Source organism: Montipora foliosa, unplaced genomic scaffold (genome assembly GCF_036669935.1).
Source record: "Montipora foliosa isolate CH-2021 unplaced genomic scaffold, ASM3666993v2 scaffold_105, whole genome shotgun sequence".
NCBI lineage: Eukaryota > Metazoa > Cnidaria > Anthozoa > Scleractinia > Acroporidae > Montipora > Montipora foliosa.
Genome location: NW_027179404.1, coordinates 16,755 through 33,606, shown reverse-complemented (window position 1 = coordinate 33,606; position 16,852 = coordinate 16,755). Strand labels below are relative to the sequence as shown.

At 50.9% G+C, this 16,852-nt stretch overlaps 8 non-coding genes across 8 annotated transcripts; 2 read left to right on the top strand and 6 right to left on the bottom strand.

Moving 5' to 3' along the window:
* Positions 1–1,593: 1,593 nt before the first annotated feature.
* On the bottom strand, positions 1,594–1,785 carry LOC137985804 (U2 spliceosomal RNA). Its single transcript, XR_011119331.1, has one exon. It is a non-coding gene; the product is annotated as a U2 spliceosomal RNA (small nuclear RNA).
* Positions 1,786–2,052: 267 nt separating this feature from the next.
* On the top strand, positions 2,053–2,171 carry LOC137985884 (5S ribosomal RNA). The gene has a single exon (XR_011119405.1). It is a non-coding gene; the product is annotated as a 5S ribosomal RNA (ribosomal RNA).
* A 976-nt stretch (positions 2,172–3,147) lies between these two features.
* Positions 3,148–3,311, bottom strand: LOC137985865 (U1 spliceosomal RNA). Its single transcript, XR_011119387.1, has one exon. It is a non-coding gene; the product is annotated as a U1 spliceosomal RNA (small nuclear RNA).
* A 194-nt stretch (positions 3,312–3,505) lies between these two features.
* On the bottom strand, positions 3,506–3,696 carry LOC137985831 (U2 spliceosomal RNA). Its single transcript, XR_011119356.1, has one exon. It is a non-coding gene; the product is annotated as a U2 spliceosomal RNA (small nuclear RNA).
* A 5,639-nt stretch (positions 3,697–9,335) lies between these two features.
* On the bottom strand, positions 9,336–9,527 carry LOC137985802 (U2 spliceosomal RNA). Its single transcript, XR_011119330.1, has one exon. It is a non-coding gene; the product is annotated as a U2 spliceosomal RNA (small nuclear RNA).
* A 267-nt stretch (positions 9,528–9,794) lies between these two features.
* On the top strand, positions 9,795–9,913 carry LOC137985872 (5S ribosomal RNA). Its single transcript, XR_011119394.1, has one exon. It is a non-coding gene; the product is annotated as a 5S ribosomal RNA (ribosomal RNA).
* Positions 9,914–10,889: 976 nt separating this feature from the next.
* Positions 10,890–11,053, bottom strand: LOC137985864 (U1 spliceosomal RNA). Its single transcript, XR_011119386.1, has one exon. It is a non-coding gene; the product is annotated as a U1 spliceosomal RNA (small nuclear RNA).
* A 194-nt stretch (positions 11,054–11,247) lies between these two features.
* Positions 11,248–11,438, bottom strand: LOC137985830 (U2 spliceosomal RNA). Its single transcript, XR_011119355.1, has one exon. It is a non-coding gene; the product is annotated as a U2 spliceosomal RNA (small nuclear RNA).
* Positions 11,439–16,852: the final 5,414 nt, after the last annotated feature.

Here is a 16,852-nt window from a genome sequence, read left to right as displayed (position 1 = left end):
CATTATTTGTCATTTCTTTTCCAGTAACTACATTATTACTATTATCCATTTCCATTTCTTTTCCATTAACTATAGTAGTATTGTCCATTACACCAACTACGTTACTACTAGTGTTAACATTGTATTACTCTGTGGCGCAGCCAAACCATCAGACGCAGCGGCGGGGGAGGCAGCCACCTGCACGCGCGTCGAGGACCCACCATTACCGTTTTAGGGAGGGCCGCACCCTCCTTAACATTTACTGGTGGCAGGAGAGGCCATGGGTGGAGTACCAGGGGGGATAACTCATTGTCCCTGAGGTCGGTGTGGGAACCCCAACTTGAAATACCAGGTTGCGTGGGGGCAGGAGGACGAAGGGTTACCCCCTCGTCCCCAGAGTCCTCATGGTCAGAGCTTGCAGGAGAAGTGGGAAGGTCCTCAGGACCAGAACTGACATCCAGGAGGGGAGGCAGCGACTCCGGGGGAGTGGCACCAACAACAAGTGAAGCGGACGGATGGGCGGGGGTCGCAGGCGAAGATGGTGGGTTCCCCCAGGCATTGGGGGGGTTGGGCAATCCCTGGCCATGTGACCAGGCTCCCGACACCTGCGGCACTTCCCGCGCAAGTCACAGTTTTTGGTGAGGTGTTCCCCACGACAGATATCACATTCGGCCGGCTGACCCACATACCACACCTTACATTTATATCCAGCAATGTCCAGATTACGAGGGATCCGGCCAGAACGAACCATTTTGATGATACGGGCTCCAGTGCAGATTGCAGGGTCACCCGGGTAATGCTGGTGCCTTATCGTCTCCACCTTCCCGTACGAGGAAAAGTAGGGCCGGAGGCGATCATCACTCTCCTCAAAGGGATAGTGATACAACATAACATTTTGAGCTCGAGGCCCAGCATACATGACTTTGCACTTAGCACCAGCTAAAGTGACAAAATCATAACCTTCAACAATATTTTTACATTTTGGGTCAGCGAAAGTAATCTGAACCAGTTTTACGGGAACAAACTGAATACTGTCAATCACAAAGGGGGTGAACTTTCCCTTGATGGCTGTAACAAGTTCCGCCCTGGGAACAGAGGTTGGAACATCGGAAAGGTCGAGGACTACTGTCCTCTTAAAGGCCGCAAGAGGCATGATGAAAAGGGAAAAAGAGAAAAAACAGTCCCCCCGGAAAGCAAAGCTCCCAGGAAGGGAACAGAAAGACTGGCTACCCTGGGTTATGGCAGGACGCCAAGCATAAGTCCCCAGGAGGGTCACCAGTAAAACTCAGGAATCAAAAATCTTACCACAAATCCCAAAAACGCTTGTCCCCACACTCCAATTCCAATACGGAACTTACGCGTACCACAAGGAAAGGCACGAACCTGGCAGATAATAAAAACCCGCGTCAGGTAAGTATGCCTTTTCAACCTCTCCGGAACCGCAAAAACGCAACTTGTCTGCGCATACCATGTGGTAATGGGGGTCACGTGCTCCTCGTCCTGTCGTGTCGTGCTGTCCACTCGCTGCTATGCTACCTAGAAAAGAGAAGAGAAATGTGAAGGTTGGTTGCTTGGTCATTTGTTCTGCTTTCACTTGATTATTTCTTCCCCAGAGGGAAGTGGGCCACGCTCGGAGGTAGTGCTATACCGAGGCAACCCGTGGCCGGGACGAGGCAAGCCTCTTTTCCACGGCCCAGTTCCAAAAATCAGTTTAATATATGAGCTGCTCGATGAGCAGCGTATCAGATATTAAGCTGATAAGAACAGATACTACACTTGATCTTAGCCAAAAGGCCGAGAAGCGATGCCCGTAAATGCTCACAGCGGACAAGGTGCTCCCAGTCTCATGGCCACGAGATATGGTGGTCCGATTACAATCCGTGCCAAGGAAGGAATGCCCAAAGCCAACCTGAAAGCGAGGCGCACACAACGATCGCCCTTGTACAGTGGGCAGCAGGACCAGCATTGCATGGCACTTGCGTTGACGGCAAGAGGACAAATGCACATTGTGCTTGCTCTGACCTCGTTTTTATTTTCCCTTATAACAAAGTTAATTTTCACGGCGAATTACTTGTCTACGACCATACCACAGGGAAAACACCGGTTCTCGTCCGATCACCGAAGTTAAGCCCTGTCGGGCGGGGTTAGTACTTGGATGGGAGACCGCCTGGGAATACCCCGTGTTGTAGGCTTCCCTTTTTCCTTCTGTACACTTGATTATCTCAAAAAATCTCAGTTTCCTTTAATGAAAGAACATTCCAAACCAGGTTTTTTGAACACAACATGCCAACGATATGTCAAAGATGAGACATACAACAAAAACAAAATAGTTCACACGAGAAAGTGGAACTTGTATTCCCAAGGGAGCGCGTGCGCGCGAGATCTTATCAATCCAACGTTTATGACATGAAACGTATCTTTTCGTGTGAGCAAAGAACAGGATACGACAAGTAAAAAATGCATGCACTGTTATGCATTAGATGGAAGTTAACCTAGCCCGGATGATATGCATACAACGAAGGCTACAACACTACAACATTGATCCTGCGAAAACGTGACTTACGTGACGTAGCGCACTTCAAAGTCTTACTGTTCCCTGCTCAACACGGACAGTACGTATTCAAAGGGCCGATAAGACACTATCCTGACCATGAAAGATTTACTTTTTATGATAACAATCCAATTAACTGATAACATAGAGAAACCACAAAGTGTTGGCCACAGAAATGTAACGCCAACTGATCTGGCGGGTCCTCAGTTACTCAATGCAAAACGGGCTCTCCAGAACGCAACATAACACAACGCAAAAGAAATCTATCGCGATGGAGCAGTACAAACACACATCCACTTACGTTTTCGAAACGATGCACGAGGATAAGAGCTCGACCCGCTGGCATTTTCTTGTCTCACTCGTCTATCGATGGAAATCGATGCGGCTGAAATAAACACGTCCTCTCGCTCTCTCTACGGCCAAGAATGAAAGAAATAAAATCACAGTTTTGCAGTGCACCAAGTACGGAACATTCACCTACAATTTCAGCAGTGGAATTCACAAATACAACTCACCTTCCTTAGTCCTTACACCGCCACCGCATCTCCTTCCCTGCCCTGCCTGAAACGTTACCAACAAACCTTCCCATTAGCCAACTTTGCCACCGGGGTTTGGTGCGGGGACTAGCGCGAACGCAGGTCCCCACTACCAGAAATTATACGCTCGAGTTACCCACATTTGGGGTAATCGCAAGGGTCAACCCAATCGAAGTGCAATGAAAGAGCCTCACCTTGAGAGGACTGCCTCCCTGATCACAGTGCCTCCCGCGTCAGGTAAGTATGCCTTTTCAACCTCTCCGGAACCGCAAAACGCAACTTGTCTGCGCATACCATGTGGTAATGGGGGTCACGTGCTCCTCGTCCTGTCGTGTCGTGCTGTCCACTCGCTGCTATGCTACCTAGAAAAGAGAAGAGAATGTGAAGGTTGGTTGCTTGGTCATTTGTTCTGCTTTCACTTGATTATTTCTTCCCCAGAGGGAAGTGGGCCACGCTCGGAGGTAGTGCTATACCGAGGCAACCCGTGGCCGGGACGAGGCAAGCCTCTTTTCCACGGCCCAGTTCCAAAAATCAGTTTAATATATGAGCTGCTCGATGAGCAGCGGTGAATGGCAGACCAAAGGTCACCAGTCGACAGACTCATCCAACGCCTGAGGCATTGGTCACCAGTATTAGGCGACAGAGGCGAAATAAAACTAAGCAAATCAGGTGGTACAGAGGGTGAATTAAGCAGGTGGCCCGAAGCGAAAAACGAGCTTGTTGGAAACATAGAGGCGATGACTCCATCCGCCCCCCACTGGCGGGCAAAATAACGTCGACGTCTCCGGGTTGAAAAACGCTTGAAGAGCAAGGGGAGGTGGAACTTGACACGGGCCTTTGCTCCCTCAATGACGGCGAGGGCCCCAGGTTGACAGAACGAAAGCGGTAGTCATTGCGGGCCAGCCAGATGTGAAACTTACAGGCACACAACAGGTAACTGAAGACTTTGGGCACTGCGTGAAGCTCAGTGGAATTGAAACCAAAAAGTAAATGGCGACGCTCAAGCACAGGACACATAGGCGAGAAATGAAAAAGGAGGGACTGTAGCCAACCAACAACACTTTGAGCAAGGGGACACACAAAGAGCAAATGCGACAGTGACTCGACGACAGGACCACAAAAACAAGCGGAGGAGACAGATAAACCAAAAGAGAGAAGACGCTCAGCAGTGTAAATCACACCATGAGCTACCTTCCAGGAGAAATCAACAACAAAGCGGTCAAAATCAAAGAAGTGGAACTGGCGCCACGTATCATACCAGTAAAGGTCCCCAAAGGAGGGAAAGAACTTAACTACACAGTGCGGTGTGACAGAGGAACAGGATAAAAGAAACTGGTAACCGACTTTGGCAGAGAAAAAAAGCCACGGAGGCGACAACGTGAGGGTCAGAGGATGCGAAAACCAAAGTTCCCCGGGAGGGGGAAAAAGAGCCACCAAGCGACTCCCAGGCCAAAAGCAAAGAGGAGTAAAATGGCGGTAACAGGGACCTGTCGAAGGCAGCGGGACGGGAGAAAACATCAAGAGAGGAGGCAGCAAAACACGATTGAAACCAGTACGACACAAAGGAGGACCAGCTTGACGAGGACAAAGTAGACCGTTTGACCCACTGACCCAGAAGCGACCAAACCTTGAGCTTAATGTCCACCACCGAGAAACCTCCCAGCGATGTGGGCTGAACGACCACAGCACGTGCAACGAGCTCCCGCTTGGTTTTCCAGAAGAATGAGAAAACAAGGGAGTTAAGTTCTTTAAGTACCCAGGGGGGCATGTGGACCAGGGATGCCACATACCAAACCCTGGCGAGGGCCAGGCAATTGATGACCAAAGCCTTGCCATGAAAAGACAAGGAGCGCTGACGCCAGGAGGAGAGGACGCGTTCCACAGCCTCTATCCGAGGCCGCCAATTAGTTCATCAATGTCATGCGGGCCAATGAAGACTCCGAGGATTTTAAGCTTAGAAGATGTCCAGTCGAGAGGGACAGGGGGGTCAGTTCGGCCAGCCCAAGACCCCAGCCACAAGCCGCGAGACTTTGTCAGGTTGAGCTTGGATCCAGAACCAAGCTCATACCTTGTGTAGGTGTCAAAAACAGCCCTAATGGAGGCATCGGAGGACAAGATGAGCGATGTGTCATCCGCGTACTGGGAAATTGGAGAGAGCGGTGAGGGCAGTCCAGGCAGCAAAGGTCCAGTAATGGCGGGATTTGCTCGAATATTGGCGGCCAAGACCTCAGCGACCATAACATACAGCAAAGGTGCGAGGGGGCAGCCTTGACGCACCCCCCGTGTGAGACTGAAAAAGTTTGAGACATGACCGTTAACAATGACAGCACTCTGAACAGCATTATAGAAAAGGCGGATCCAGCGCAGAAAGGAGGTTTGGAAACCCATTCTGCAGAGGGTGGCATGCAGAAAGGACCAATCAACGCGATCAAACGCTTTTTCTTGGTCGAGCGAGAGGATGGCACAAGGAGACCCGGATTGCGTGGCGTAATGGACCATGTCTCGGAGATAAGCGACGTTCTCACCAATATAACGACCGGGGACACCACAGGTTTGATCCTCAGCCACCACGGCATGAATAACCTTCAGGAGACGCCCAGCGATGACGCGGGCAGCGAGCTTGTAGTCCACACTAAGGAGGGAAATTGGCCGCCAGTTACGAGGGTTCAGCCGGTCACCCGTCTTAAAGATGAGAGAAATGATGCCTCGACGCTGAGAGAGGCTGAGAGTGCCAGCCTCATAACATGAGTTCAGGACGAGCACGAGGTCCTGTCCGAGCACCGGCCAGAATTTGACATAAAACTCCATAGGGAGGCCATCCAAGCCCGGGGTCTTGCCTCGAGCCATCCCACATAAAGCAGTATAACACTCCTCCGACTGGAGAGGACCATCACACTGTTGAGCCTGGTCGGCGGACAAGGTGGAGGTGAGGGCGTCGAGCAGGGAAAGAGCCACGTCCCCGTCAGTAGGCTCGGCACTAAACAAGTTAGAATAAAAGGAAGCAAAAGCCTGGCATAGGTCCTTTGAACTCGAGACCACTGTGCCATCATCGCATCGAAGTGCTGAAATAAGTCGGTCGGCGGCACGCTTCTTTTCCAGACGGAAGAAAAAGGCCGAGGAGGTTTCACCTTCCTCAACCCATTGGCCCGAGCACGGACTTGGGCTCCCCGAGCTGCCTCGAGGTCTAGGGCAGCAAGGGCAGACAGGGTAGAATGGTACGGCTCAACACAGGAGGTGAAACCGGCATCAACACGGTTCTTAAGATGCCCAGCTAGTCGGCCAAGGAGGTCTCGACACTGCGATGTTTTCTTTCGAGCGCTCAGCGCAATATTTAATTGTGAGGCCTTTGATTTGGCTCTTGCCCTTATCCCACCACTTAGCTAGTGACGGGAAGGACAGCATGGACTGCCTCCAAACGGACCAAAAATTAGTGATATGCTGGATATAGTCCTCATCATTGAGGACAGAAATGTTGAGCTTCCAGAAACTGTCCCAGGAGCAGCAATGTCTGGGACACTACAAGAAAGCACCACACCACAGTGATCCGAAAACGGACAAGGAATAATATCGCAAGTCAAGACTGATGGTAACAGGAGTACGGGGCACCAATGAGATCAATACGGGAGGCCATAAGGCCGTCTGAGCGAGTCCAAGAGAAGGCAGAATCGGAAGGATGCAGGTGCCTCCAAATGTCCAGACAACAGCAGGAGTCAAAAAGACGTTTTAAGGTAGCAGTACTTTCGCGGGAAGTGTCAGAGACATTGGAGCCCCGACGATCGAGGGCGCGGTCGAACACAGTGTTAAAGTCCCCGGCAAGGAAGGTCGGATAGGTGGGATCAACCCAAGACGAGACGTCGTCCAGGAAGTCGTCACGGGCTGGGTTGCGATTGGGGGCGTAGAGACAGCAGATACGAAACGGGTGCCCAGAATGGGTAAAGTGGCAAAAAACAACACGCCCAGCGGTGTCACACCAAGAGCTCGTAAGGGTGACCGTGGGGCGGAATAAAATGATGCAACCACAAGAGTGTGCAGAGCCAACAGAAGCAACTGCATTAAAACCAGATGAACGAAACCAGACTGACATTCACTGTCTGAAGAGCAGTGGGCCCTCTTGTAGGCAGACAATGTCAGGGACCTGAGGAAAGGAACGTAACCAGTGCAGAACACCAGCGCGCTTGGACGAGTCCCTGAGACCATTGGTGTTTAAGGAGAGGATAGAGAGAGCCATAACTGAGAAGAAAGAGAGAGACAGCACAACTAGGAGCGACGGCTCCGAACCGGGGCAGGGGGAGCCAAGGAGGGAAGGCCAGAATGAACAGCCCTCCCAGACTCCCTGCCCTTTCCAGACTTCGAGCGGCCGGGGACCGCAGAACCAGGAAGAGGTTTCTTCGCTTTCTTCTTAGACTTGACCTGATCATCAGAGGAAGCCTCAACATCCGAAAGTCCACGCTTAGTGACTGGTGAATCAGTCAGCTCGACCTCGTTAACCATTACGGGAGACAGAGATAGAACCTGTGGGGTATTTACAGGGGTTACATTGATGCCCGTTAAAGGGTCATCGTCACTAAATATACTTTGACTGTATTCAGTCTCATTAACTAGTTCATTATCATTCGTATCCATTTCTTTTCCATTATTACTATTATCCATTTCCATTTCTTTTCCATTAACTACAGCATTATTTGTCATTTCTTTTCCAGTAACTACATTATTACTATTATCCATTTCCATTTCTTTTCCATTAACTATAGTAGTATTGTCCATTACACCAACTACGTTACTACTAGTGTTAACATTGTATTACTCTGTGGCGCAGCCAAACCATCAGACGCAGCGGCGGGGGAGGCAGCCACCTGCACGCGCGTCGAGGACCCACCATTACCGTTTTAGGGAGGGCCGCACCCTCCTTAACATTTACTGGTGGCAGGAGAGGCCATGGGTGGAGTACCAGGGGGGATAACTCATTGTCCCTGAGGTCGGTGTGGGAACCCCAACTTGAAATACCAGGTTGCGTGGGGGCAGGAGGACGAAGGGTTACCCCCTCGTCCCCAGAGTCCTCATGGTCAGAGCTTGCAGGAGAAGTGGGAAGGTCCTCAGGACCAGAACTGACATCCAGGAGGGGAGGCAGCGACTCCGGGGGAGTGGCACCAACAACAAGTGAAGCGGACGGATGGGCGGGGGTCGCAGGCGAAGATGGTGGGTTCCCCCAGGCATTGGGGGGGTTGGGCAATCCCTGGCCATGTGACCAGGCTCCCGACACCTGCGGCACTTCCCGCGCAAGTCACAGTTTTTGGTGAGGTGTTCCCCACGACAGATATCACATTCGGCCGGCTGACCCACATACCACACCTTACATTTATATCCAGCAATGTCCAGATTACGAGGGATCCGGCCAGAACGAACCATTTTGATGATACGGGCTCCAGTGCAGATTGCAGGGTCACCCGGGTAATGCTGGTGCCTTATCGTCTCCACCTTCCCGTACGAGGAAAAGTAGGGCCGGAGGCGATCATCACTCTCCTCAAAGGGATAGTGATACAACATAACATTTTGAGCTCGAGGCCCAGCATACATGACTTTGCACTTAGCACCAGCTAAAGTGACAAAATCATAACCTTCAACAATATTTTTACATTTTGGGTCAGCGAAAGTAATCTGAACCAGTTTTACGGGAACAAACTGAATACTGTCAATCACAAAGGGGGTGAACTTTCCCTTGATGGCTGTAACAAGTTCCGCCCTGGGAACAGAGGTTGGAACATCGGAAAGGTCGAGGACTACTGTCCTCTTAAAGGCCGCAAGAGGCATGATGAAAAGGGAAAAAGAGAAAAAACAGTCCCCCCGGAAAGCAAAGCTCCCAGGAAGGGAACAGAAAGACTGGCTACCCTGGGTTATGGCAGGACGCCAAGCATAAGTCCCCAGGAGGGTCACCAGTAAAACTCAGGAATCAAAAATCTTACCACAAATCCCAAAAACGCTTGTCCCCACACTCCAATTCCAATACGGAACTTACGCGTACCACAAGGAAAGGCACGAACCTGGCAGATAATAAAAACCCGCGTCAGGTAAGTATGCCTTTTCAACCTCTCCGGAACCGCAAAAACGCAACTTGTCTGCGCATACCATGTGGTAATGGGGGTCACGTGCTCCTCGTCCTGTCGTGTCGTGCTGTCCACTCGCTGCTATGCTACCTAGAAAAGAGAAGAGAAATGTGAAGGTTGGTTGCTTGGTCATTTGTTCTGCTTTCACTTGATTATTTCTTCCCCAGAGGGAAGTGGGCCACGCTCGGAGGTAGTGCTATACCGAGGCAACCCGTGGCCGGGACGAGGCAAGCCTCTTTTCCACGGCCCAGTTCCAAAAATCAGTTTAATATATGAGCTGCTCGATGAGCAGCGTATCAGATATTAAGCTGATAAGAACAGATACTACACTTGATCTTAGCCAAAAGGCCGAGAAGCGATGCCCGTAAATGCTCACAGCGGACAAGGTGCTCCCAGTCTCATGGCCACGAGATATGGTGGTCCGATTACAATCCGTGCCAAGGAAGGAATGCCCAAAGCCAACCTGAAAGCGAGGCGCACACAACGATCGCCCTTGTACAGTGGGCAGCAGGACCAGCATTGCATGGCACTTGCGTTGACGGCAAGAGGACAAATGCACATTGTGCTTGCTCTGACCTCGTTTTTATTTTCCCTTATAACAAAGTTAATTTTCACGGCGAATTACTTGTCTACGACCATACCACAGGGAAAACACCGGTTCTCGTCCGATCACCGAAGTTAAGCCCTGTCGGGCGGGGTTAGTACTTGGATGGGAGACCGCCTGGGAATACCCCGTGTTGTAGGCTTCCCTTTTTCCTTCTGTACACTTGATTATCTCAAAAAATCTCAGTTTCCTTTAATGAAAGAACATTCCAAACCAGGTTTTTTGAACACAACATGCCAACGATATGTCAAAGATGAGACATACAACAAAAACAAAATAGTTCACACGAGAAAGTGGAACTTGTATTCCCAAGGGAGCGCGTGCGCGCGAGATCTTATCAATCCAACGTTTATGACATGAAACGTATCTTTTCGTGTGAGCAAAGAACAGGATACGACAAGTAAAAAATGCATGCACTGTTATGCATTAGATGGAAGTTAACCTAGCCCGGATGATATGCATACAACGAAGGCTACAACACTACAACATTGATCCTGCGAAAACGTGACTTACGTGACGTAGCGCACTTCAAAGTCTTACTGTTCCCTGCTCAACACGGACAGTACGTATTCAAAGGGCCGATAAGACACTATCCTGACCATGAAAGATTTACTTTTTATGATAACAATCCAATTAACTGATAACATAGAGAAACCACAAAGTGTTGGCCACAGAAATGTAACGCCAACTGATCTGGCGGGTCCTCAGTTACTCAATGCAAAACGGGCTCTCCAGAACGCAACATAACACAACGCAAAAGAAATCTATCGCGATGGAGCAGTACAAACACACATCCACTTACGTTTTCGAAACGATGCACGAGGATAAGAGCTCGACCCGCTGGCATTTTCTTGTCTCACTCGTCTATCGATGGAAATCGATGCGGCTGAAATAAACACGTCCTCTCGCTCTCTCTACGGCCAAGAATGAAAGAAATAAAATCACAGTTTTGCAGTGCACCAAGTACGGAACATTCACCTACAATTTCAGCAGTGGAATTCACAAATACAACTCACCTTCCTTAGTCCTTACACCGCCACCGCATCTCCTTCCCTGCCCTGCCTGAAACGTTACCAACAAACCTTCCCATTAGCCAACTTTGCCACCGGGGTTTGGTGCGGGGACTAGCGCGAACGCAGGTCCCCACTACCAGAAATTATACGCTCGAGTTACCCACATTTGGGGTAATCGCAAGGGTCAACCCAATCGAAGTGCAATGAAAGAGCCTCACCTTGAGAGGACTGCCTCCCTGATCACAGTGCCTCCCGCGTCAGGTAAGTATGCCTTTTCAACCTCTCCGGAACCGCAAAACGCAACTTGTCTGCGCATACCATGTGGTAATGGGGGTCACGTGCTCCTCGTCCTGTCGTGTCGTGCTGTCCACTCGCTGCTATGCTACCTAGAAAAGAGAAGAGAATGTGAAGGTTGGTTGCTTGGTCATTTGTTCTGCTTTCACTTGATTATTTCTTCCCCAGAGGGAAGTGGGCCACGCTCGGAGGTAGTGCTATACCGAGGCAACCCGTGGCCGGGACGAGGCAAGCCTCTTTTCCACGGCCCAGTTCCAAAAATCAGTTTAATATATGAGCTGCTCGATGAGCAGCGGTGAATGGCAGACCAAAGGTCACCAGTCGACAGACTCATCCAACGCCTGAGGCATTGGTCACCAGTATTAGGCGACAGAGGCGAAATAAAACTAAGCAAATCAGGTGGTACAGAGGGTGAATTAAGCAGGTGGCCCGAAGCGAAAAACGAGCTTGTTGGAAACATAGAGGCGATGACTCCATCCGCCCCCCACTGGCGGGCAAAATAACGTCGACGTCTCCGGGTTGAAAAACGCTTGAAGAGCAAGGGGAGGTGGAACTTGACACGGGCCTTTGCTCCCTCAATGACGGCGAGGGCCCCAGGTTGACAGAACGAAAGCGGTAGTCATTGCGGGCCAGCCAGATGTGAAACTTACAGGCACACAACAGGTAACTGAAGACTTTGGGCACTGCGTGAAGCTCAGTGGAATTGAAACCAAAAAGTAAATGGCGACGCTCAAGCACAGGACACATAGGCGAGAAATGAAAAAGGAGGGACTGTAGCCAACCAACAACACTTTGAGCAAGGGGACACACAAAGAGCAAATGCGACAGTGACTCGACGACAGGACCACAAAAACAAGCGGAGGAGACAGATAAACCAAAAGAGAGAAGACGCTCAGCAGTGTAAATCACACCATGAGCTACCTTCCAGGAGAAATCAACAACAAAGCGGTCAAAATCAAAGAAGTGGAACTGGCGCCACGTATCATACCAGTAAAGGTCCCCAAAGGAGGGAAAGAACTTAACTACACAGTGCGGTGTGACAGAGGAACAGGATAAAAGAAACTGGTAACCGACTTTGGCAGAGAAAAAAAGCCACGGAGGCGACAACGTGAGGGTCAGAGGATGCGAAAACCAAAGTTCCCCGGGAGGGGGAAAAAGAGCCACCAAGCGACTCCCAGGCCAAAAGCAAAGAGGAGTAAAATGGCGGTAACAGGGACCTGTCGAAGGCAGCGGGACGGGAGAAAACATCAAGAGAGGAGGCAGCAAAACACGATTGAAACCAGTACGACACAAAGGAGGACCAGCTTGACGAGGACAAAGTAGACCGTTTGACCCACTGACCCAGAAGCGACCAAACCTTGAGCTTAATGTCCACCACCGAGAAACCTCCCAGCGATGTGGGCTGAACGACCACAGCACGTGCAACGAGCTCCCGCTTGGTTTTCCAGAAGAATGAGAAAACAAGGGAGTTAAGTTCTTTAAGTACCCAGGGGGGCATGTGGACCAGGGATGCCACATACCAAACCCTGGCGAGGGCCAGGCAATTGATGACCAAAGCCTTGCCATGAAAAGACAAGGAGCGCTGACGCCAGGAGGAGAGGACGCGTTCCACAGCCTCTATCCGAGGCCGCCAATTAGTTCATCAATGTCATGCGGGCCAATGAAGACTCCGAGGATTTTAAGCTTAGAAGATGTCCAGTCGAGAGGGACAGGGGGGTCAGTTCGGCCAGCCCAAGACCCCAGCCACAAGCCGCGAGACTTTGTCAGGTTGAGCTTGGATCCAGAACCAAGCTCATACCTTGTGTAGGTGTCAAAAACAGCCCTAATGGAGGCATCGGAGGACAAGATGAGCGATGTGTCATCCGCGTACTGGGAAATTGGAGAGAGCGGTGAGGGCAGTCCAGGCAGCAAAGGTCCAGTAATGGCGGGATTTGCTCGAATATTGGCGGCCAAGACCTCAGCGACCATAACATACAGCAAAGGTGCGAGGGGGCAGCCTTGACGCACCCCCCGTGTGAGACTGAAAAAGTTTGAGACATGACCGTTAACAATGACAGCACTCTGAACAGCATTATAGAAAAGGCGGATCCAGCGCAGAAAGGAGGTTTGGAAACCCATTCTGCAGAGGGTGGCATGCAGAAAGGACCAATCAACGCGATCAAACGCTTTTTCTTGGTCGAGCGAGAGGATGGCACAAGGAGACCCGGATTGCGTGGCGTAATGGACCATGTCTCGGAGATAAGCGACGTTCTCACCAATATAACGACCGGGGACACCACAGGTTTGATCCTCAGCCACCACGGCATGAATAACCTTCAGGAGACGCCCAGCGATGACGCGGGCAGCGAGCTTGTAGTCCACACTAAGGAGGGAAATTGGCCGCCAGTTACGAGGGTTCAGCCGGTCACCCGTCTTAAAGATGAGAGAAATGATGCCTCGACGCTGAGAGAGGCTGAGAGTGCCAGCCTCATAACATGAGTTCAGGACGAGCACGAGGTCCTGTCCGAGCACCGGCCAGAATTTGACATAAAACTCCATAGGGAGGCCATCCAAGCCCGGGGTCTTGCCTCGAGCCATCCCACATAAAGCAGTATAACACTCCTCCGACTGGAGAGGACCATCACACTGTTGAGCCTGGTCGGCGGACAAGGTGGAGGTGAGGGCGTCGAGCAGGGAAAGAGCCACGTCCCCGTCAGTAGGCTCGGCACTAAACAAGTTAGAATAAAAGGAAGCAAAAGCCTGGCATAGGTCCTTTGAACTCGAGACCACTGTGCCATCATCGCATCGAAGTGCTGAAATAAGTCGGTCGGCGGCACGCTTCTTTTCCAGACGGAAGAAAAAGGCCGAGGAGGTTTCACCTTCCTCAACCCATTGGCCCGAGCACGGACTTGGGCTCCCCGAGCTGCCTCGAGGTCTAGGGCAGCAAGGGCAGACAGGGTAGAATGGTACGGCTCAACACAGGAGGTGAAACCGGCATCAACACGGTTCTTAAGATGCCCAGCTAGTCGGCCAAGGAGGTCTCGACACTGCGATGTTTTCTTTCGAGCGCTCAGCGCAATATTTAATTGTGAGGCCTTTGATTTGGCTCTTGCCCTTATCCCACCACTTAGCTAGTGACGGGAAGGACAGCATGGACTGCCTCCAAACGGACCAAAAATTAGTGATATGCTGGATATAGTCCTCATCATTGAGGACAGAAATGTTGAGCTTCCAGAAACTGTCCCAGGAGCAGCAATGTCTGGGACACTACAAGAAAGCACCACACCACAGTGATCCGAAAACGGACAAGGAATAATATCGCAAGTCAAGACTGATGGTAACAGGAGTACGGGGCACCAATGAGATCAATACGGGAGGCCATAAGGCCGTCTGAGCGAGTCCAAGAGAAGGCAGAATCGGAAGGATGCAGGTGCCTCCAAATGTCCAGACAACAGCAGGAGTCAAAAAGACGTTTTAAGGTAGCAGTACTTTCGCGGGAAGTGTCAGAGACATTGGAGCCCCGACGATCGAGGGCGCGGTCGAACACAGTGTTAAAGTCCCCGGCAAGGAAGGTCGGATAGGTGGGATCAACCCAAGACGAGACGTCGTCCAGGAAGTCGTCACGGGCTGGGTTGCGATTGGGGGCGTAGAGACAGCAGATACGAAACGGGTGCCCAGAATGGGTAAAGTGGCAAAAAACAACACGCCCAGCGGTGTCACACCAAGAGCTCGTAAGGGTGACCGTGGGGCGGAATAAAATGATGCAACCACAAGAGTGTGCAGAGCCAACAGAAGCAACTGCATTAAAACCAGATGAACGAAACCAGACTGACATTCACTGTCTGAAGAGCAGTGGGCCCTCTTGTAGGCAGACAATGTCAGGGACCTGAGGAAAGGAACGTAACCAGTGCAGAACACCAGCGCGCTTGGACGAGTCCCTGAGACCATTGGTGTTTAAGGAGAGGATAGAGAGAGCCATAACTGAGAAGAAAGAGAGAGACAGCACAACTAGGAGCGACGGCTCCGAACCGGGGCAGGGGGAGCCAAGGAGGGAAGGCCAGAATGAACAGCCCTCCCAGACTCCCTGCCCTTTCCAGACTTCGAGCGGCCGGGGACCGCAGAACCAGGAAGAGGTTTCTTCGCTTTCTTCTTAGACTTGACCTGATCATCAGAGGAAGCCTCAACATCCGAAAGTCCACGCTTAGTGACTGGTGAATCAGTCAGCTCGACCTCGTTAACCATTACGGGAGACAGAGATAGAACCTGTGGGGTATTTACAGGGGTTACATTGATGCCCGTTAAAGGGTCATCGTCACTAAATATACTTTGACTGTATTCAGTCTCATTAACTAGTTCATTATCATTCGTATCCATTTCTTTTCCATTATTACTATTATCCATTTCCATTTCTTTTCCATTAACTACAGCATTATTTGTCATTTCTTTTCCAGTAACTACATTATTACTATTATCCATTTCCATTTCTTTTCCATTAACTATAGTAGTATTGTCCATTACACCAACTACGTTACTACTAGTGTTAACATTGTATTACTCTGTGGCGCAGCCAAACCATCAGACGCAGCGGCGGGGGAGGCAGCCACCTGCACGCGCGTCGAGGACCCACCATTACCGTTTTAGGGAGGGCCGCACCCTCCTTAACATTTACTGGTGGCAGGAGAGGCCATGGGTGGAGTACCAGGGGGGATAACTCATTGTCCCTGAGGTCGGTGTGGGAACCCCAACTTGAAATACCAGGTTGCGTGGGGGCAGGAGGACGAAGGGTTACCCCCTCGTCCCCAGAGTCCTCATGGTCAGAGCTTGCAGGAGAAGTGGGAAGGTCCTCAGGACCAGAACTGACATCCAGGAGGGGAGGCAGCGACTCCGGGGGAGTGGCACCAACAACAAGTGAAGCGGACGGATGGGCGGGGGTCGCAGGCGAAGATGGTGGGTTCCCCCAGGCATTGGGGGGGTTGGGCAATCCCTGGCCATGTGACCAGGCTCCCGACACCTGCGGCACTTCCCGCGCAAGTCACAGTTTTTGGTGAGGTGTTCCCCACGACAGATATCACATTCGGCCGGCTGACCCACATACCACACCTTACATTTATATCCAGCAATGTCCAGATTACGAGGGATCCGGCCAGAACGAACCATTTTGATGATACGGGCTCCAGTGCAGATTGCAGGGTCACCCGGGTAATGCTGGTGCCTTATCGTCTCCACCTTCCCGTACGAGGAAAAGTAGGGCCGGAGGCGATCATCACTCTCCTCAAAGGGATAGTGATACAACATAACATTTTGAGCTCGAGGCCCAGCATACATGACTTTGCACTTAGCACCAGCTAAAGTGACAAAATCATAACCTTCAACAATATTTTTACATTTTGGGTCAGCGAAAGTAATCTGAACCAGTTTTACGGGAACAAACTGAATACTGTCAATCACAAAGGGGGTGAACTTTCCCTTGATGGCTGTAACAAGTTCCGCCCTGGGAACAGAGGTTGGAACATCGGAAAGGTCGAGGACTACTGTCCTCTTAAAGGCCGCAAGAGGCATGATGAAAAGGGAAAAAGAGAAAAAACAGTCCCCCCGGAAAGCAAAGCTCCCAGGAAGGGAACAGAAAGACTGGCTACCCTGGGTTATGGCAGGACGCCAAGCATAAGTCCCCAGGAGGGTCACCAGTAAAACTCAGGAATCAAAAATCTTACCACAAATCCCAAAAACGCTTGTCCCCACACTCCAATTCCAATACGGAACTTACGCGTACCACAAGGAAAGGCACGAACCTGGCA